Here is a 22,027-nt window from a genome sequence, read left to right on the forward strand (position 1 = left end):
CATTGAGAGGAATAGGGGTTGTTCTGCCAGAATGGTGGAGGGTAAGAAGAATTTGGCCAATTATTATTTGGATTTGATTGGTTGGGCCCTGATGGCATAGAAAATGCTTGAGGTGGCCAGGTAGAGAAAGGTGGCTGGTTCTGCCATGCTGCCCCTGGATACCTGTCGGACGTGCTTTCCATTGACGGCGCTGGTTCAACAGATATACTGATTCCACTTCCTCTTTTGCTTCCTTGAAAACTGCTTTTAACCTAGGAAGTGATGGACAACTTTCCATAGCATGATCCTTAGTGAAAATGGCACATGTTTGTATCATATCTAGTAGACATTCTCTATGATTGTGTTTCTTTATGCAACGTGGACAGAAAATAGCCACGTTCTGTTCTACTTCAGCCTATTTTCATTTGGCTTGCATGATATCCAATTGTGTCGTCAATGTCCCCAAGATATCAATCTTGAAATCTTCCAACAGATTGTTGATTTCAACTCGTGTAATGCTTCCCCCTGAGGCTTTGCTGTCTCTGGCGATCGCACCTCATCCGGTTGGTTTCAGCCTTGTACTACCTCTGGAACACCTGATGCACAATTGTATAATATTGTCATAATCTTCTTGATAAATATCACCCTTCCCCATTAAATTTAGTGTTTCTACCCATTGGTCTTTCATACCTTTGATCATCGTAGTTTTAAGAACTTCAGGAGGAAAATTTGCATAACGAGATCTTTGCAAATTATATTGAAAACGTTCTACATATTCTTCAAGAGTCTCATTAGTATTAGCTACCATTTGAAAGATTTCATCCTTTAGTTCTCTAGTTCGACAATAATCTTGGTATTTTTTTAGAAAGGTTGTTTTCATTTGGTCCCAATCATTGATGGTACCTCCACCAAGCCCCATAAACCAACGCAGAGCTGCTCCTTTCAGAGTAGAGGGGAACAACTTCAGCTTTTGGGGGTCAGTAGTGTAATTACACCCCCTACATAAAACATCGAATTCGAAAAGGAATGCATCAGGATCCTCTGAAGTTAGCCCATGAAAGGTAGGAATATTCTGTAATGGAATAGCTTTCATGGGAGCATTGACAACTGTATCAACAATAGGGTATTGTAATGTAGAGGTCTGAGGATATTGCTGATTATTAGCCATTTGATAAAAAATATGCCAATATTCTTCAGGGATTTCCGGAGCTGGAGATTTGTTCCTAGGGGATTCAGAAGAGACTTTTAGAATGGTTTTAACAACGCTACCTTGGTCTGGAATATTGGGTGTCATCTGTTCAACTACTACTTCAAGATATTTGGGTTCTCACGATTTAATCTTTTCAGCATTACCTGTTTCTCCGTCTCCTTCATGGAGGTTGCAAGAATTCCCTTCTTGTAAAGGGTTAGGCTGTAAGTTTTCCGTGTTCTGAAAACTTTGTTCAGACCCTTCAATCTTGTTGTGAATCTTAGCATCAGCTACAGATGGTGATCCTGCGGCCTGAAGGGTTACAGTAGGATTTCTTGTAGAAACGGTTCGGGGTCCTACTGATGACTGAGACTCAGCTGTCCTGATGATTTCGTCAATGAAGGTTGATCGTCCAAGGGGCACCGATCCCTTATATTTTTCAGATCTGGGTGGAGGAAGAATATCTTTTTCTACTCTTTTCTTCTTAGTAATTCACACATAAATTCAAACATTTATTTCTACTTGAATTCCTACGCAATTTTTCTGAAAAGCGGGCAAAGGAGCAAGCACTTTACTTGTTCTTACGCAGTTTCTTACCTTCCGTTTTTAATACCCAATTCTTTCACAACAAACAAACATCAAACATCTATTTCTACTTCAATTCCTACGCAATTGTGTTGAAAAGCGGGCAAGGGAGCAAGCACTTTACTTGCTCGTACGCAGGTTCTTACCTTCCGTTTTTAATACCCAATTCTTTCACAACAAACAATTATAAAACACACATCACCTTCTGTGAAATGGAAATACTCTCCCCGGCAATGGCGCCAAAATGTTGGGCACATATAAGGTGTCTTTTAGAACTCCTAAATGCTTCACATTAATTATCAACCTGGGTAAGTATTTTTGTTTCAAGAGTGTACACAATATGTGCAAGTGATGGAAATCGTTATATCTACAGAGAGTAATGCTTTGAAATAACTTATTGATTTCAATACAAGAGTAAATGGATCAAACCATAACTATCAAACTTTAACTTCAAACCATAACTATCAAACTTGTAACTTCAAGGAAATTAACCTATTCAAGCACCAAAACTCAATCTTAATCAAGAAGTTCTAATTGCAATTACATCAACCGAGTGCACCGTAGCAATAACAGAGCTCTTTCAACTGAATCTAAACTTCTGCATAAAAGTAATACACTTGATCTAACCAATAACACTCTGGCTTTCAATTAACAAGAAATGATTCTTACCTAATAATTAAATTGATCTACGACATGAATAAATAAAACCAATCGACAGAAATAAGAATTAATGCAATGAATACACAAACTCAACACTAGTGAAAGTAAATCAATCGTAAAGCTATGAAACAGAGTAATTAAACTTGCAGTAAAAGAAAGGTAAACTATAAAATAGGGAACATCAGTGAAATCCACCAGTGACTGGGCCCAAGCTGCCAGTGATTACTGCTTAATTACTTCAGAATATTGCGAATGAACAACAACACGAATTATATATTATTCATCAAATCCAAATGTCATTACAACACGATGTATCCTTCAGAATAACGCTCTGTATATTAAAATTACAACTGAAGTAAAAAGGCGAAAAGTTAAGTCCCTCTATTCTATTCGTTTTTCCCCTCTTATAGTCAAAGAGGAAAAGAGATAAATGTGATTCCTCAGGATAAGGAGATCCTGAGGAATTCGCAACCAAATACTATTATCAAACAATCTTCCATCTTGTGTTGATCCTCCTGATTCGCTTCTCGATTTAATTGCGCTCTTTTCTCCTTGTTTAGCCTTTGTTGTTCAATAGTTTGAAAAACAGTTGTTCCATTCGCTAATTTCTGCATAAAAAGCAACGAAAGTTAGTTTTGACAGCCAAATCACATCAAAAGAAGTTTCGTTCACTTCTTATCGCAATTCTATCAAAACCTTATTACATCATGGCACAAATACATAAAAAGGAGGAAAAAGATAGTGTAATCAAGAGTAAATTTATACCTGTTGCACGACCCAACAGTGGGGTGAGATATTTTTCTCTCTAATTATTTATGTCAGATACTTGCTGATTGGATTGCTAGTTGGGCATCCATAGATTGTACTTAGATTTCACTACTGCATAATAAAGTAAAACCCTCATCTTTTTGCATCAATTTTCCCAATGTTGGGTTTTTCCAAGGACATTTGTCCAAAAACAACGGTGTTAATTTTATGTGTGTGTGCTAGTATTTTCTCAGTTCCAACACTATTTATTTCCACAATTTTTATTTGTGAAGGTTGAATTGTATTTATTTCGATGTTGTCGTAGCAATAAACTGAATAATTAATTTATCAGTTAGAAGAAATAATACCAGTTGCTGCAATAAGATTCTGGTTTTTGGATTTTTCACAACCCTGGCCCAGATGGCAAGGGTATTGAATTTTTCCTGGGTATTTATGAAATTATGAGTAGTGATTTATTAGATGTGGTAAAAGAATCTTGTTTGAATCATCATATGCTCCTTTCTTTAAATTCTACTTTCATTAATCTGATTCCTAAAGTGGAATACCTTATTTCCTTTGATGATTTTAGGCCTATATCTCTCTATAATGAAGTATACAAAGTCATTACAAAGTGATTTCCCTTCGTCTCAAACCAATTCTCTTGGCCTCCATCTCCAAGGAGCAATTTGATTTTCTTGAAGGCATACAAATTCATGAAGTAATTAGGGTGGCTCAAGAAGGCCTTCATAGTCTGAATACTATGAATCTCAAAGGTGCTATATTAAAGCTTGACTTATCAAAGGCCTCTGATTAGGTTAGTTGGATGTATCTTTGGTTACTTCTAACACATGTGGGCTTCAATCTAGATTTCATTACATGGGTTATGAGTTGCATTCAAATGGTCTCTTTTGTTGTGCTTATTAATGGTGTTTCTTCTCCCTTCTTTCATGTACAAAGGGGTCTTTGTCATGGGTGCCCCCTCTCACCTTTATTATTTCTTATAGTTGTTGAGGGCCTTAATCGGATTTTGGGAGAGGTGAAAAACAATGGGGATTTTTAGGGATGCATGGTAACTCAAGCCTTGGATATTTCTCACCTTATTTTTGTCGATAATATTCTCATATTATGTAACGGAGATATCCAAGAGGTATGTTGAAAAACTTTCAAAAATGATTTCTTCTAGTTTCAAATCTGGAAGAGGATATTGTTCAACAAATTATTGATCTACTTCTGAAGGATTTCTCTCATCTAGATGATGGTCTTAAATATTTGTGTTTTCTCCTAAAAACCAACACTTACAGAATGATGGATTAACATTGGCTGATCACAAAGGTTTAGAAGCATATAAATATATGGTGTCACATACAGATTTCTCGAGTTGGCTACCTGGTTCTTATCAAATATGTTCGCGAAGCAATTTATGTTTATTGGTATTCTCTTGCCTAGATTCTAAAAGGTGTTTTGGAGTGTATTAGGTTGGTTTGTTTCAAATTTTTATGGTCTGGATCAAATTATGATGTCACCCTCCCATGTGTGGGATGGGATAAAATAAGAAAGCCCAAGGCCTTGGTTGGTTTGGGCTAGAAGAACATATTTCTCTTCTCACATGCTCTTGATGCAAAATGTGGATGACGTCTTCTTACCACCCAAAGCCTATGGCCCACAGTTTTTATTGAAAAATACATTTCTCCACTCTTGGTGGAGGATTGGGTTCATCGTGCAGATAAAAATCACCTAAACATTTCTAGAATTTGGTGTTCTATTGTAAATACCTTTGAAACTATCTATAGTGGCATGGTTTGGAGAGTTGGATCGGGTCTTTGGGTTCATCTGGGTATGGATCCATGGCTTGGATCCCATCATGATCATCTTCTTCCTTCTCCAATAATCAACTTTCTTTAGGATCGTGTGATATCAAATTATATCACATTGTTGATCTGACATCTACTTCTATTTGGAGTCAAGGGTGGAAATCTGTGGCAGATTTGGGAATTCCAGATCCTTTCACTAGTTAGTGGAATAATTTCGTTAGCGCTCTTTGATTGGGCCATGTTCATCTATCAGACAAGGACGATGAAATCATTTGGTTTGGAGCCAAGATAGGGATTTATTCTCTAAAATATGGTTATAATTACAATTCATCTTAGTGTCATCCAAATGATACACTATGGTGGTAGCCAATTATATGGAAATCCAAATTCCCACCGAAGGAAAAAATCCTAACGTGGTGTATTATGAACAGGAAGGTTCCTACATGGGATGTACTTCAAAGGCGTTATTCTATTGGCCCTAGATGGTGTGCTCTTTGTCAAGATGAGGGGGAGTCTATCACTCACCTCTTCATGAATTTCTCTTTTAGCCACGTAATTTGGGACCTCTGTAGATTTGCATAATCTCAAATTAGTCCTTGGATGGGTCCATCTATTTAATCCACTTAGCAATACTGGCTCTCTCTCTCGTCCTCCCACACTTTCAAGGCCCTTCCATTAATCATATGTTGGGGCATTTGGGTAGCTCACAATAGATCTATATTCTAGGATCATATATCTTCTCCTAGGATTATAGTCGTTGAAGCAATGGTGATCCTCAGTCACTATCCATAGGAGAAAGAAGTTCATAGGGTGTGTGAAATAGTGGCTAAACAACCCGATGAACTAAATTGTGGGCATATTTTGACAGTGCTTCAATTGATTTGGGTGGGAACAACAAGGGGCGATTTTATTCTTCATCTCACTTCTAACATCTATTTTCATGTATCTATTGGTATGGGGGTTGGATCAAATAACTATGCTGAAATTCTTACTTGATGGAACCTATTTGTTTTTTCCATAGAACAGGGTGCATCTCATTTACAACTTTTTGGAGACTCCAAGCTTGTGATCCACTTGTTGAATGACACTTAATATTGCATAAATTTTCTTTTATCACCCTTCTGGATGAAGTTATGAGATTAAAAAATATGTTCTCATATTTTTAATGTCAACATATACACATGGAATTAAATCAATGTGCATATGGTATCTCCAAACAAACTCTTAATCTGGCAAAGGATTGTTGGCAGATCACCGAATTTCATGGAGGAACCTCAACTACAACTTCTTTCAGCTGATCTCCTACACATATTTCTAGTCAGCGATTGTGATATGATTGTTGGGATCTATGATCATTTGTATATACAATTTTTTCCTTTCTTCTATTTTTTCTCTAGACATTATTCATCTTGATCTCTATTTAGAATTGTTTTATGTATTATTTTTGGGACTCTCTATGTGCTCATGTTGGATGAGCTTCATGATATTTTTGTATTTTGGGGACAATAGTTAGTATATGACCCCGATTTGATATATTTATGGTAATATTGAGTGATTGATTGATAAATATGCATACATACAACAATGTGTCTACAAAATGTAATTTTTATTATCTCTTAATAAAAAGTACAATATTTTTTTTTGTGGGAAAAAAATATTGTATTCATTAATTCAAATTTATCATTCACCATTTTAAAATGTACGTTTATTTAAATTCATCATTCATCATTTTATAACATACATTAATTTAAATTCATTATTCTTTATTCATTATTCTAGCATTTGATTAGTACTAAACAAAATAGTAGATATTAATGTCCCAATGCTGGAATAGTAAATTGAAATTATTGAAACTCAAAAAAGTAAAGATTGATGAGTCAAATACTTGATGTGAGGTCATAAATATCTACAACCAAGAAACAAAAGTTAAAACTAAAAATTAACAATGGGTAATGAGCCATGTTATCTACTAATTGAACCTATCGACCACAATAATGAGAAAAATAACATAAAAGTAAAAGCAAACCAAAAATCGATCGACCGAAAAATAAATAAATATTCATGTGCATCCATATGAATCCAAAAAATTACACACAAATATGTAAAGTTTCTTATATATATAAAGTAGGTGTGCATATAACAAAAATAGCACTAAGTGCAATCCATGTTTGAACAAATAATATGTTAAGAAAGAGGCTCTAGATGGCCTACATATCATCAAAATCATTGCCTATATTGGGATACTTATCATCAATATCACTCTTTAAGCATTAAAATAAGATATAAAAATATTAATATGTAAATTTGAGATTTTGTTTGAGTGATAGATTCATTTTTACTAGGGTCATGACAAAGGATTTTAAAAACTAATACCACAAAAATTGAGGTACATAGAGGGCTTGGTCCTCTTGATTGAATACTAGTTCCATACCCTCAAACATGATAGAATCCAATGACAACATTGCAATCCTCCACCAATCCTAAAATCTTGAAAAATGTTACTTTTGTTGGATTTTGAATGGGATCCAAAATTCTACTTTCTCCATATGAAATCTAATGAGGTTGGAACCACTCTCAAACATCTTGAATCAATTAATGGTATTGTTAAAAATTTAATTAAAAGGATGAAAATGGAATATAAAGGAGAATGCCACTTCTTGACATTACAATTAATTACATAGCATTAGTAGGGAACTAGGGTTGAATATCAAACTTCCTTACTCATAAATTATTTCTTTTAGGAAAAATTCAACGGGTTCCCACAAGAACCCCCTTTGGGGAAATGCATTCCCCACATTGGGAAAATGTTCCCCCCTATGTTTCACTAAGTTTCCCCAAAAGAGGGAAATGGGGAAACATTTCCCTAGGTGTCTCCTATCTTAGGAGTGCAGGGAATGTATGGAGAATAATCCCCTCTCTCCAATACTACATATGGGTGAAAAATACAACGCTTTACTCTGATAGTAATAATAAAATCAGTCGTAACGTTAGATTTTATTTGGATTTTTTGTATTTTTTTTAATCCCTGACCATCATTAGATATCTTACTTTGTTCATTAATGTGTTGGATATCTGACACAAACACTGGATATCCGACGTGCATGCTATGTGTGTCGGATTCCAGACATATGACTAGGTCAAGCATAGCAATGTTGGAATACTGACGGTGGAGGAGGTCAATTTTTTTGTTCGTTATACAATTTCTCTACATAATATTTGGATGGTGTAAATCTGACAAAAAAAATATTATATTTAATGGAATTACAAATTGCATCACAAATAGTTAAGTTGTGATTGATTTTTAAAGATAATCAATATTGAAAGTTTGGTAAGGAAAAATGGATGATGGAAAATATTATTACCCTTGTACTAGATGCAGGGGCTACAACAGGAGGAGACTTTTAATAAGAACAACTAAACACCATTATAGAGAATTTGGACACCTTGAAGATAGGCATGAATATCGTTCCTTAGTAAGTTATTCATTACATGTCTTTATATTGTAGACTTTTTTTGTAAAGTAGGCGTTTATGGTTTAATGGGTTTAAGGTTAGGGATCAAGGGGTTAAGTCGGCTTATGGGTTAATAATTTAGGGGCTTAGGGGTTATTGGTTATAAGGGTTTGGGGGCTAGGGATTAAGGGTTAGGGGATTCAAGGCTTAATTATAAGGAATGGGCATAAGGTGTTAAGGATTAGAAGGATAGGATCTAAGGGGTTATGGGTTAATAATTTAGAGGTTACCAGGGGGTAGGTTACTGATGTATGTGTGTGTGTGTGAGCTTTAAATATTTTTATTTGATTTTTAACTGATTTGTTGTCAACTTTATTTCTGGTCATATGCTATGATTTATATTTTGAGCGAAAAATGAAGGCAATATAAGAATAAGTTATCTTTTTTGGTTCTGATTATATATCTCACAAAGTGTTTATTTTTCTATCTGCTAAGAAAAGTAATGTTTTCCCTAAAAAAATTTCAACATATTCCATGAACCTCTTGATAAATTGCAGAAGCTCCGTCATTGATTTGTTGTTTTCGTTTCTCGGTCTCACCTAAGTTTATTGCTCCATCTAGACTACCAACTCCTTAATACCCCTGATGCTTGGATTTTTAATTTTTGAAAATTTAAAAATTTATTTAATAAAAGTTACATTATCATACACGTTTTATTAAATAATAATAAAATACCCCAGCGTCAAGCATTCCACCAGGAAAAACTTCATCGATTAATGGTCCAAGTTCTTTTAAGGATGAAGTGAGAGGGAAATTTGCCACACTAACTCCAAATATGACTATCTCGGGGCCTTACATAGTTGATAAGGCATAAAAAGCATAAGCTCTATCAGTAAAATTGATAGAAGTGAGTGGGATTTTCACTGTTCTCCAAGCTAGATCTATGATCTACCGATTTAATGGCTTATGGCCCAAGTCTGAAGATCTACATCAATAGATCTACATCAACTGGACTAAAAATTATGATATATGCCCATGTGCAAATGGATTTTTTGTGTTTCAATTCGACAATCTGAAATATATGGACTACGTCATAAACGAAGGACCATGGTTTTGGGGAAGGGAGGGTCTCTTCATCACTCCATGGTTTCCAGCTTTTGATGCTACAATAATGGTGATTACAAAGATGCCAATATGGGTAATATTTCACAATCTCCCACTTCCTTTTTGGAACCATCAAGTTTTAAAAGGCATTGAAAATTCATTTGGGAGAATTCTAAAGATGGATCGAGAAATAATGGAAAAATGTATCTTTACTTTTTCTTGCATCTGTATGGAGATATACCTAATCAAAGGCATACCAAATTGCATCCATCTAAATCATCAAGATTTCAAGCGGACACAATGTCCAGACTTTGAAAAAATTGCATTTAGGTGTCGAATCTGCCATTAGACAAGGCATCTGCAGAACTCATGCCCTTAAGCAAAAGGAAGGACAAATAAAAGATCCCAAATTCCAAAGGGATGGAAATCTTCAAATCCACCTTCTTCAAATGATAAAGATGAAAAATGTATGAGAGTCTTCAACAATCAAAAGCATAGAATCAACAAGGCTCCTAAGTGGAGGAGGGAGAAAAGAAGCAGAAGGATTATGCTAAACATGGTGTACCCTTTCAAAAGGAAGTAGGGGGGAATAAAGTGAACCCATACATCAGGGAGTTTAGATTCAGAAAAAGAAGTTCCCTCGAAGGTAGAAGGAAATCAATTGGAAATAAAATAAACTGCTCCTAATCAAGGAGTTTGGCGAAAGGTGGAAAAAGGGGGAGCCTAATTAATTATTATCACACTTAGCCTCGAAAATTTTATGTAATTTTTTTGTTTTGTTTCTTTTTTCTCTTTTTGTGCATTAGATGAAAGGTTGGCTTGATTGAATTCTTTCGGGCATTTGCAAAATGTAATTTTGTTCCTTCGTTTTTAGGTTGAATACAATTATGATTTTTCTTCGAGGAATATATAATATTGATGTGTGTAATTTATTTATTTTTAATTTTATTTGTATAATTAAAATTTATAACTTTTTATTAATAATTAGATTTGAAACAATATCAACCAAAAAATTACCTAAATGTATTATAAAATTATGTCTTTAAAAATCCTAAAATATTCAAATTATAAAAAATTCAACTTCAAATTATAAGTTAGGGTACTTAGTAGTTAATAGGTTAAGTGGTTAGGGGTTAATAAGTTAGGGTTTAAGTTAGGTTTAGGGGTTTAGGTCCTGGGGAATTTAAAGGTTAATTGGTTATTGGTTAAGGGTTTATGGTTGAATGATTTAGGTGTTAAGGGTTAAGGGCTTAGGGGTTAGGGGTTTAAGGGATTAATTAGGGGGAATGCGGTTAAGGTGTTAAGGATTAGGGGGATAGGGTCTAAGGGGTTAGGGTTTAGGCCAGATTAAATGGTTAGGGCCGGTTAATGGTTTAGATATTAAGGGTGGGATAAAGGCTAAGGATTAGAGGGAAAGTTTCCATTGACTTAAAAGCCCGCATAACCACCAAGTGAACTCGAGGAAGAATATGGCATGATGATGAAGGCGAAATAAGAATAACTTATTTTTATTATTATTGTGACTATATATCTCACAAAGTATCTCTTTCTACGTGTCAATACAAGTGACATTTTTCTAAAAAAATTTCAACATATTCCATAAATATCTTGATAAATTGCACAAGCTTCATCATTGATTTGTTGTTTTTGCTTATCACTCTCACCTAAGTTGATTGCTCCATATAGACTACCAACTCATAAGTACCCCTAACACTTGGATTCTAATAACCTCTTAACTCCTATTGTGTTAACCCTTAATCCCTCAGCTTTGAACCCCTTATAAATTAAACCATTGTCTTGAATTAATTTGGCAAGGAAAGTTGCCATCGAAATCAAACTCGCAGTCTCCAAGTGAAATAAAGAAAAAATAGGACATAATGATGAAGGTGAAATAAGAATTGGTTGTTTTTTTCTAGTTGTGAGAATATATCTCATAAAGTGTATCTCTTTCTAAATGTTAAGAAAACTAACAATTTTCATATATTTTTTCAACATAGTCATAAACATATTAATAAATTGCACAAGATTCATCATTGATTTGTTGTCTTTTTTTTATATAGTATATTTTTAAATTTTTGTATCATTCAAAGATTTATTATATACACCAATATTACTTTATTGTTTGTAATTATGCACAAACAACGCCTTAGGGAACTAGCCATGGATCAAGATGTCATGGTCGTTATACAAGCCCCTGCTCAGGAACATGGAGAGAATATTGAATATCAAGTTAATGATCCTATGGAAGAAGATGATGATGCTAATAACACAGTTGAAGAAGTGGGGACAAATATATTGATCCAGGATACATTTAATAATGATGGAATGAATGATGACGATGACCAAGTAGATGGTGTTTTTGATAGACCTCTAATTGAGATGGAAACACAATCTCTTTATGAAGGCTCCAAAACAAGTCTTCTCTATGCTATATTGCTAATGGTGAACTTAAATATTATGAATGGTTTGTCACACACTTGGGTCACACAACTCCTAAGCTGTGTAATATATTTTCGAACATTTAGTACTTGATGATAATTTTTTTTGTTTTTCCTCTATTTTTATTGTAAGTTGATCATCTATAAAATTTGGATGCAATATGTATGATTAATTTTCTTTATGTTAAGCAGTACTAATTTTTTAATTATGTTGTAGATTGTTAGGTACATTTATGTTACCATTGTCAAATGTTTTACCTCACACATATCGATATTTACATGCCATTATGAAATATATTGGAATGGAGTAACAAGCTATCCATGCATGTCCTAATGATCATATTTTGTATCATGGAGAACATGCGTTGAAAGAAGAATGCCAAAAAATTCAAATTAATAGATATCAAATGGATCAAGTAACAAAAAATGTGCCTCGCAAAGTGGAAATCATGCTTTAATTAATTGACCCTGCACAAAGGGGGTTTTGAATGGGGCCAACGTTGATTTTTTTTTAGTTTGTACTTATATGCACTAAAATTTTACATGGTTATAGTAGATGCATGTGTTGATAGTATGGGAAGGTTCCAAGACTCAAATATGACTCACACAAAGAATTCGACAAAATTATAATATAAATGTCGAGGAGATGAAATTATGTAAGTAGCAAGACGTGATCATAGAGGCAAAAATTGAGAAACTACTAGAAGAAAAAACATACCAATGATCATCACATGGATGCCTCGAATCCTAAATTTATCCATTCTCATAATAGCGAAACACCAACACAAGATTGAAGTGGAATTAAAGACTAGTGTGTATGACGAGATTTAACAACAAGAATTTTGTTATCCCTCTTATCCTAATCTTGTCTCCTCCTAATTGAAAATATGCCTTTGGTTTATGGCTTAATTGATCGACCTAAATTTTGGGCGATAATCCTTAAGTCTAATATCCACTCCCTCTTGTAATTTGTAGTCGCTACTTCCCCTTGAATGCTTTAACCATATACTACATTTGTAACATATGGTCTCTAAAACTTAATAAATCCCCACGCCACTAACTCACGTAACCCATACAACCCTGATAACTCTTGAACCCATAAGCCCCAAAATCTTTATAGGCTAATATAAATATACAACCCTCAATATTGAAATTTTAACTCTTGAAGCCTTTATCTCATAATATAACGTTTAATGCACCTATAACTTGATACTTATATCCACTCATCACAATAACACCTGACCATTAAGCCATGTAACTTATGTCACATATAAAACTGAACTCCTAGTCCTTAAAATATAATCACAATACAAAATTTTAATTAATCATTGAAACAAGAGTAGGAGTAGCTTCGGTCTTAGATGTGATCCAGGTCCGGGTGTGAAGAAGGACCCTTCCAAGACCTTTTACTTTCGTGATGTGTTAAAATTGATTTTTAAAAGAACATTAATGAATACATCTGCATGCGGAAAGAAGAGGAACATAACAATCATCAACACATGAAAACATAAGCGTTGATAACAGAGTTCGTCTAGGAGGGACTACGTCTCCGGGCCCCGTGTCAAGATCGTGTAGGCCGCTGCATTAAGTGTTGTCAATAAAGGTGATGTACACAAGATATGATGTCGTGATCATTCAAGGAAAAATTTCCTCACGCAGGAGTCGCTCTAAGAGATGTTCCACAACTAGAACTCTCGATCAAAAGACTCCTATCAGTATGATACAAAAACATGCATGGTGAGCATCCCACCAACATGGCACAAAAGGGATGTCAATACAGAACACATGCATGATGACAATAAGAGTAGCTCAGCAACATACAACACAACCAAGGGCCATCTGAAGAAGTAGAGGTCTCACTGCTAAAGCTGCTCAGGCCATCGATCTTAAGGAGACGATCGTATGAAGATGGCTACTCGTAGAAGAAAGTGGACGTCTGAAACATAGCTATCAAAAATGCTGAAGCTTGCTGAATATCGATTTCACAGCATCGATTGCAAGAAGAAGAATCAATCAAAGAAGACTAACTGCTCTGGACTTCTCGCTCTGCAGCTCTATGGCTATCCGGCTTATCACTACAGCTCCGCGATCTGCCAGAATTTCAGGCGTTGTGACTCTATGGCTATCTGCGCTCTGGATTGATCAAGCTATGTGGCTTTATGGGGTTCAAGCGTTGCGCTGGCTTTCTAGCCCTCTCTGGCACTCAGGCTCTTGGGCCTCTTCCTCGCAGCCTTTCCACGAAGCCTCTCGGACTTTCTGTCATACTGCTCTTGCCCACTGTTACCCAACCTTTCTGTGCTCCCCCTTGGCTCTCTGTCACCATCGTGTGTTATAACACGCTTGGATCAAAGTTGCGCTTAAAAATCGGAGGTCGGTTTTGTTCAGAATAGAAGTCGTTTGCTTAGAAGCATCGACTGGTGCAACAAAATCCTCGGAATAGCCTTCTTTCTATTTAAAACATAAATACACTAAAAATTGATAAATCCGAACAAAATCCTTTAAAGCCGAACTTCAAAATATTTTAAATCGGCCCTACAAACCCAATCGGGTCCGCCTTTAGACACTTATAGCAATCGTTGCAACTCGGGGTCCTGACTTTGGCATCCGCCAATCACCGACGCCAATCGTTCCAGTCGCCGATATCAACGATCGCTAATCACAATCGGCCCAAAGGTCCGGGTCTTGTGCCTTGGGTTTCACCGACCCGATCCACCGATGCCGACATTCCATCGCTGATTTGACTTCTTCGACCCCATATCTCGGTAATCGTTGATCAGGGGTCTTAAAGTCCACCCTTTGCATGATTCCCGAGCTGATTTTCATTATAAAGGCTTTAAGTCCATTTTTATGAGAAAAACCTCCTTTCTTCAAAGGAACCAAAGCAACTCTTTTCATGATAACTTCATCATCCGGACTCAAATTGACGAACCATTCGCACATCCACGATCAGGAAGATGAGATATATGCTCTGGTTCTGGTTTGAAGTCATTCTGAGTGCTTTTGATTTTCGAGCATTCATAACCATCTGTCCTGTGTGTCTTTCTGGAGCCACTTGGATCAATCCTCCCCACTAAGGAGCTTTTGGTCCTCCAAAAGCATAAAAAGTAATCTGCAAGTCTCTCTGTACCCTGTCTGCATCACAAGCATCCTGAAAAGGTCTCGCTTCCATCTCCTTCACCTTTGTTCTTCGGATCCTTAAGCGATGAGCCGACACCTGCTACTTGTGCAACCTGTAGTACATTGTTTTTCAAATCACATGCTTGAATGATATGACCAACTAATGACCCAACGTCCCACGCTTGCCACGAGTTTATCACATACTCGATGGTCAAGTTTACAACAAGATGGATGTAATATCCCAGCTATGACAACAAGGCCAACCTATCATGGTTGCTTCAAAAAGTGATGGAAAACACATCATCACTGCAACACATGATTTACACACATAATGCCAAACACTATTGTGTAGACAAGTGATGGAAACATAACATCACTTTCAGAGTTTTAACATGCAACTCAAAATACGATTCAAGACATGACCAGACATCATTGTTGTTGAACAAGTGATGGAAACACTTCATCACTTTTACACTTTAAAATGCAACAAATGATTTACAAAATAATGACCATGAAACAACAACATGTCTAGAAACCATTTTTCACTTATCATGGTGAATGGGTCACCTTCTTGAGGTGGATTTTCTTGTCGAACAACTGCTTTACTTAGTTCACGCACCGACGCTTTGTCTTTAGGGCGCTGCTCTGGATGGAGCTTCCAGCAAGTGGCTCTTTGATGGCGGTTTCTATCGCAATGACTGTAGTATGCTTTCTTCCTCCATATTTGCTTAACCTGTTTCTTTTCATGTTGTTGAGAGGGTCTTTCATGCCTCATGAGTGTTGCCATTCTTTTCCAACACTTAGAAAAGGTATGGTTAGGTAAACCACAAAAGGTACATGTTTTTCGATGCCTTGATCTTCGTTCATTATTAACAACGTGATCATACTCAAAATGAACATTTGAAGATCGAAAAGGGTTATACCTTCCTTTGTTGTTTCTGATGTCAGTATGGCGATGAGAGCTTGCCTCAGCTCTCTCCCTGCAATGGAAACTACCATGGGATGATGGGGATGTTTTCTCATCATTCTCTTTCCTTGACGATGTCTCGGACGAATCTAACACCTTTGAGCACTCTCCTTTAGTGTATCTCGAGCCTGAAAATCGATGTTCATGCACAACCTCCAAAGGTTGAGTGATGCCTTGGTTATTAGCACCAAGTTCTTCTTTCTCCTCATGCCTCATCCTTGTAAGGAGCCTCATGTTTGTCCCTATAATTGGGATCTCCAAATCTCCAACAAACATCATACTATGAGAAGATGAAATCGAAAGGAAATCAACATCTTTTACCTTCTCTTTCGATTTGGAAAGAATTGATGAGGGCTTCTCATCATCCGTCGTTGGTGGTTCGCTAAATGTCTCAGCACATTCCCCAACTTCTCTCCTGACATACCCAAGACCTGCCTGACGGGGTAATTCCTCTACTTTGATGGGATTGACAATGCCTTGGCCATTAATGCCCAAGCCTTTTCCTTCATACCACATTCTCTTCAACAGTTTGGAGCCAATTCCTGTGGTGTGATTTTCAAACACAGTGAAATCATTATCAGGAAACATACATGAAGATGGAGAACTACTTTTCACCTCGCATGGGTCACGCTGCAGCTTTTCCAAGGCCTCGTCCTTTGCTTGCAGCTATCATAGAAAACTTTGTTTTTCCTCTTTCTCTTCATGTAGGCGCATCTTCAATTCATCATTCTCTGTTTGAAGATTATGTTTGTTTTGCTTCAGTTCTTCCATGGCCTTTTTTGTGGCTTGCAACTGAAGCTGCAACCGCTCCTTTTCCTCTGTCTCTTTCTATAGAGTTTCATACATAAGTTCCACTCTCTTGGAAATGTCGAGCATGGTCTCGTACATCACTCTTTCATCCTCTGTCATTGTTCACACTGCAATTCACATTAATGCAAAGACCGCTCTGATACCACTTGATCCAAGTCCGGGTGTGAAGAAGGACCCTTCCAAGACCTTTTACTTCCGTGATGTGTTAAAATTTCTTTTTAAAAGAACATTAATGAATACATCTGCATGTGGAAAGAAGAGGAACATAACAATCATCAGCACATGAAAACATAAGCGTTGATAATGGAGTTCGTCCAGGAGGGACTACGTCTCCAGGCCCCATGTCAATATGGTGTAGGCCGTTGCATTAAGTGTTGTCAATAAAGGTGATGTACACAAGATATGATGTCGTGATCATACAAGGAAAAATGCCCTCATGCAGGAGTGGCTCTAAGAGATGTTCCACAACTAGAACTCTTGATCAAAAGATTCCTATTAGTATGATACAAAAACATGAATGGTGAGCATCCTGCCAACATGGCACAAAAGGGATGTCAATACAAAACACATGCATGATAACAACAAGAGTATCCCAGCAACATACAACAAGGGATCTTAAGGCATAACATAAAGAGTTATGAAAACAAGTACATCACATAAAAGATTCCGCATAACATGAAGCAAGGAATCATGACAACATGTAATAAACAAGATCCTGCATCAACATCAACCAAGGATCTGTGCAACATAATGCAGAAAGAAGAAGTAGATGAACACATCATATACCTCACAACCAAGGGCCATCTGAAGAAGTGGAGGTCTCACTGCTAAAGCTGCTCACACCATCGATCTCAAGGCGACGATCATATGAAGATGGTTGCTCACACAAGAAAGTGGACATCTGAAACATATCTATCAAAAATGTTGAAGCTTGCTGAATATCGATTTCACAGCATCGATTGCAAGAAGAAGAATCGATCAAAGAAGAATCAATCAAAGAAGAATTGATCAAAGAAGAATAACTGCTCTAGACTTCTCGCTCTGCAGCTCTATGGCTATCTGGCCCTATAACGCTCTGTCTTATCACTGCAGCTCTGTGATCTGCCAGAATTTCAAGCGTTGTGACTCTATGGCTATCTGCACTCTGGATTGATCAAGCTTTGTGGCTCTATGGGGTTCAAGCGTTGCGTTGGCTTTCAAGCCCTCTCTGGCACTCAGGTTCTCGGGCCTCTTCCTCACAACATTTCCACTCAGCCTCTCGGGCTTTTTGTCATACTTCTCTTGCCCACTGTTACCCAGCCTTTCTGCGCTCCCCCTTGTTATAGACAATTGTGTGCCTTGCAGCATCAGGCATGAATTGTCAATAATCCAAGGGATGCAAAGTCCCTAAACATGATGTTCCTACCCCTAGAGGAACAAGGTCAGCAAGCCAACAGCTCTCAGATCAGTTCTCCACCTGAAAACACTCAAAAACAAGCAATCCTGAAATCAAAGCAGGTGCTCCACTAGGCTTCTGCGCTGAAACTCAGCTGCTCCATGGTGTACCTGCGTTGCAAAGCAGGTAGGACAAAGGCCACCTGCGCTGAGCGAGATGGGACAAGTGGCACACTGAGTCATTGCTCTGGAATCTTCCAAAAATGACACTTGGATCAGGGATTTCGCCTTGTGATGAGTCAGAGGCTCTGTTTCTCCAAGTGGAAGCAAGGTTCTCCAAGTGGACTCAAGAACTGAAGATCAACTGAAGAGAGAGAGGACACAAGGCAGCTACACATCAGTTGCAAGCTGACTCATCCTTTCTCAATTCATCTATATATTGAGCTCTCTACTATGAGCTCAGGAGGCTGGAATTTTGTGCAAAGTAATGATATGCTGTTGGTTTCACTATAGAGCTATTGGGTGATTGCTTGAAGGAGGTGAAGAGGAGAAATTCTTTCTGCTGGGAGGTGTTGCTGGATTGGGGCCTTCAATGGTTGTAACACTCTCAGAACTTTACTTCTTCCATTAATAAAAGCTATTGAGGTTCTTCTATATGCACTTGTTTCAATGATGTATTGTGATAATTGTATATTTGATTTATGCTAATCCTTGAATCAGTTATGATTGCATGCTTCTTGTAGTTTCCTTCTTGGTTATTTTGCAGGATCTCATTGTAGCTGGGCCAGAAAAAGAGCAAGGAGCTGGGAGCAAGCAAGCAAAGAGAAGAGTTTGGATTCGACATTAAGCGCAAGGAAACGGTTAGTGCATTTCTTCATTCTCTCTTGCTTTCATAAAGAAGTAAACCTTAAGTAGTTTTCTTTACAGTTGTTGCTGAGGTACTATCACCCTTAGAGTGGGATAGGGTCATCCGAATCGGATACTTTTCCCTACAACAAACTGGCGACTCCGCTGGGGATCGTATCTATTTGATTGTTTGTAGTATTTTGCTATTCATTTCCTGAACAAAAGAGTACCAAATCGAAAAGCTTTTGACTATATCAAAAGCGAAGTAGAGGGCAGCTACTCTAGCTCATTTCTGAGCATGTTCATGATTTGAAGAGCTGATCTACAAGGATCCTTGTAAGCTCTTAGTGATAGCTTTTCACCTTCCTTGACATCCCTTAGTGTGTGCTTGACTGATAGCTTCTGATTTGAGCAAAAACTGAGAATTTTTGAGAAAATTGTGACCCGGAAACTGTGAAAACGAAACTTTCGTTTTCCAAAGCAGGTAGTACACAAGCTACCTGCTTTGCAACGCAGGTCCCGAAGGGGCTACCTGCGCTGAGATCCAGATTGGCTGTGCAGCACCTGCGTTGGCCCAATTTTGCCTTGTGCAGTTGGGGTTTCCTCCCTTTTTCCTGCCTGTTTTCACTATAGTTTTGCAGTCAGTTTTTCAGTCTTAGTACCTATCTGAAACCAACCTTACTTGCCATCATTCCACCTCTGTTATATAACGAAATTGTACTTGTTCTTTTGTATTTCTTATGTCATTTACAATTTCCCATAACGAAAGTGAACTAGTCTTGCTTTTGGCCTCTTAGATCTGAACCTGTGTTAGGCATTTTGCTGGTCTAAAGTGTTAGCTTGTTTGCTGTCCATAGCTGATTAGTCTTTTCACTTTTGTCATTATGGTTTGATTTCATGTATTTTCGGTGATTAAACAAGTAAATCTTAAGGTGTCTTTTGATTTTGGACTAGCTTGTTTACTTTCGCTTTAAATCGAAATCAAAAAGTTATATAACAACTTTCTTTTTGTAATACATCAACATTAAGAAAGGGAAAAGAAAATACATGCATTGTGCATTTTGCATTTGAAAAAGTTTGCATGATGATTTAGGAGAAAGTGCATTAGTTTGTGCTGTATGAACTGTGAGAAAAGATTTGCCTTTCTTCTCCCTCAGTAGTTAAGATTTTCATCAGTCAAAAAGATTTGAAAGAGCTTGCTTCTCATCTTAGGCTGCATTTAGGAATTTGTCATATACATCTCGTGGTGAACCTTGAAAGGCAAACTTTAAAAAGATCAACTTAAAATATACTGAATGAACCTAACAACGCATTGAAACATAACGCAAACACATAGAGGTCTAAGCTAGAGACGTGTTTCGGCGTCGTTAAACTTAGTGACTGTCAATCTCTACGAAGGTGGGTGATTCCTCCTGAGAGTCGGTGGCACTAATACGGACTTGTGCTCCCACGTACCGTCGTGTATATATTGGGAGACCCCTATAGGAATAAAGCCTTTATCCATAGGAAGCCGTGTCGGCCGCCCTACTGATCGCAATGCAGTGAACACAGCATTCACGAAGATTGACCACACGTACCGTAAAACGTATTCCGTGGTTTTGCGAAAGGTTTGGCACACCCTCTGCCTAGAACTCCAGAGCAGTTTCTTTTGGCCTTTTTCAAACTCTATAACTGAAAAAGTCCAACCGAGCATTTGTCACTTCGGGCTCGTTAATACATCGAAGGAGACTAGAGTCATCTTTAGCTTTTTCTCGACTCTTAAAACATGAAAAAGCAAAGTTATGTCTAAAAGCGTCTAATAAAATTCATTCAAATCAGAAACACAAATTTTCCCCTTTATATTTTAGTTGATCAAGTAATCCGCAATCGTGGAAGAAAGTCAATTGAATATCCATCATTCGCGGAGGCTTGCGAGCCAACCATCTTTGTCTCCGGAATCGAAAACAATCCGGGCAAAGCGAGCTCATCGAACCAGTTCAAAATCTCCTTTAAAAGTTAGAACAAGTGTTCCAACAACATCTGAGATTCTGGTGACTCCAAACATTTCCGGAAACCCTGCCTCTATAGAAGAAGTTCAACCGCAGCAGAAGGACAGTAATACTGATCCCAGTCTGGGGGCAAATACTTGTATAACTGAACCAGTTCCATCTGTAACCGGTCCAGAGAGTTTTGTTCCTCAAACATCTGTCGCTGTCGATACAACCCCTTCTTCGGCACCGGAAATATTTTACGGACCTGACGGTCTTCCTCTTCCACCTGGTCTGATTGCGATAGAGGAAATTATAGAGGAACCGCAAGTATCCACTCCAACTCATTTTGGAGTAGGGGTCACTCTATTTCCTGCTACAACAGAAGTTTGTCCATCACCAGTGGAAGTTCCTGTAGAATCACTAGGCGATCAATTGGATAGACTCAAAATGTCTGAACAACCGTCGACATCTAGGACTGTGTCAAATGACACGACGACAGCAGAATTACCTGTTGCAAATCTGACAATGTTCGCCGGCATACCATCTGTCCCAACTAGCTCTCAACTGCTAGAAGGAGTCTACCCAGGGACTATCGCGACGGTATGGTCTGTTCCTGTTTGTTCCAGAGTAATGTCTGGTAACTCTTACGGTGAGACTCATCAAATTGACCCTTTTGGGAATCAAATTAGGCCATCCAGTCCTCCAGGGCAATCAATTGCCTTGAGTTCTGGATTACCACCATATGGGGGGCAGTACGCCCTTTCATTACCCCCTCCGGGAGGGTACCCATACGGGAGTTCTCAACCTTATTCAAGTTATGGTGGAATTGCAACAAGTAGTTGGGTACCCATGCTATCCCAGCAACCGAGAGTTGTATATTCTATGCAACAGTTTGTACCTGTGGCGAACATCCCAACTACACCGGCCATTATAACCGTGTCGCAAGTTCAAACGATGCCTGTTGTATGTCAACCTCAG

At 37.6% G+C, this 22,027-nt stretch overlaps 1 long non-coding RNA gene across 1 annotated transcript in view; it reads right to left on the reverse strand.

Annotated features, from left to right (window-relative positions):
- Window positions 1-2,729: 2,729 nt before the first annotated feature.
- Window positions 2,730-22,027, reverse strand: part of LOC149142124 (uncharacterized) — a 102,945-nt gene continuing 83,647 nt past the window's right edge. The window contains exon 4 of the long non-coding RNA XR_016264459.1: window positions 2,730-3,021. This is a non-coding gene — a long non-coding RNA (uncharacterized LOC149142124). The remainder of the gene's footprint in view (window positions 3,022-22,027) is intronic.

This window comes from Pinus tabuliformis, chromosome X (genome assembly GCF_031772625.1).
Source record: "Pinus tabuliformis cultivar Carrire ecotype Pingquan chromosome X, CPIR1, whole genome shotgun sequence".
Classification (NCBI taxonomy): domain Eukaryota; kingdom Viridiplantae; phylum Streptophyta; class Pinopsida; order Pinales; family Pinaceae; genus Pinus; species Pinus tabuliformis.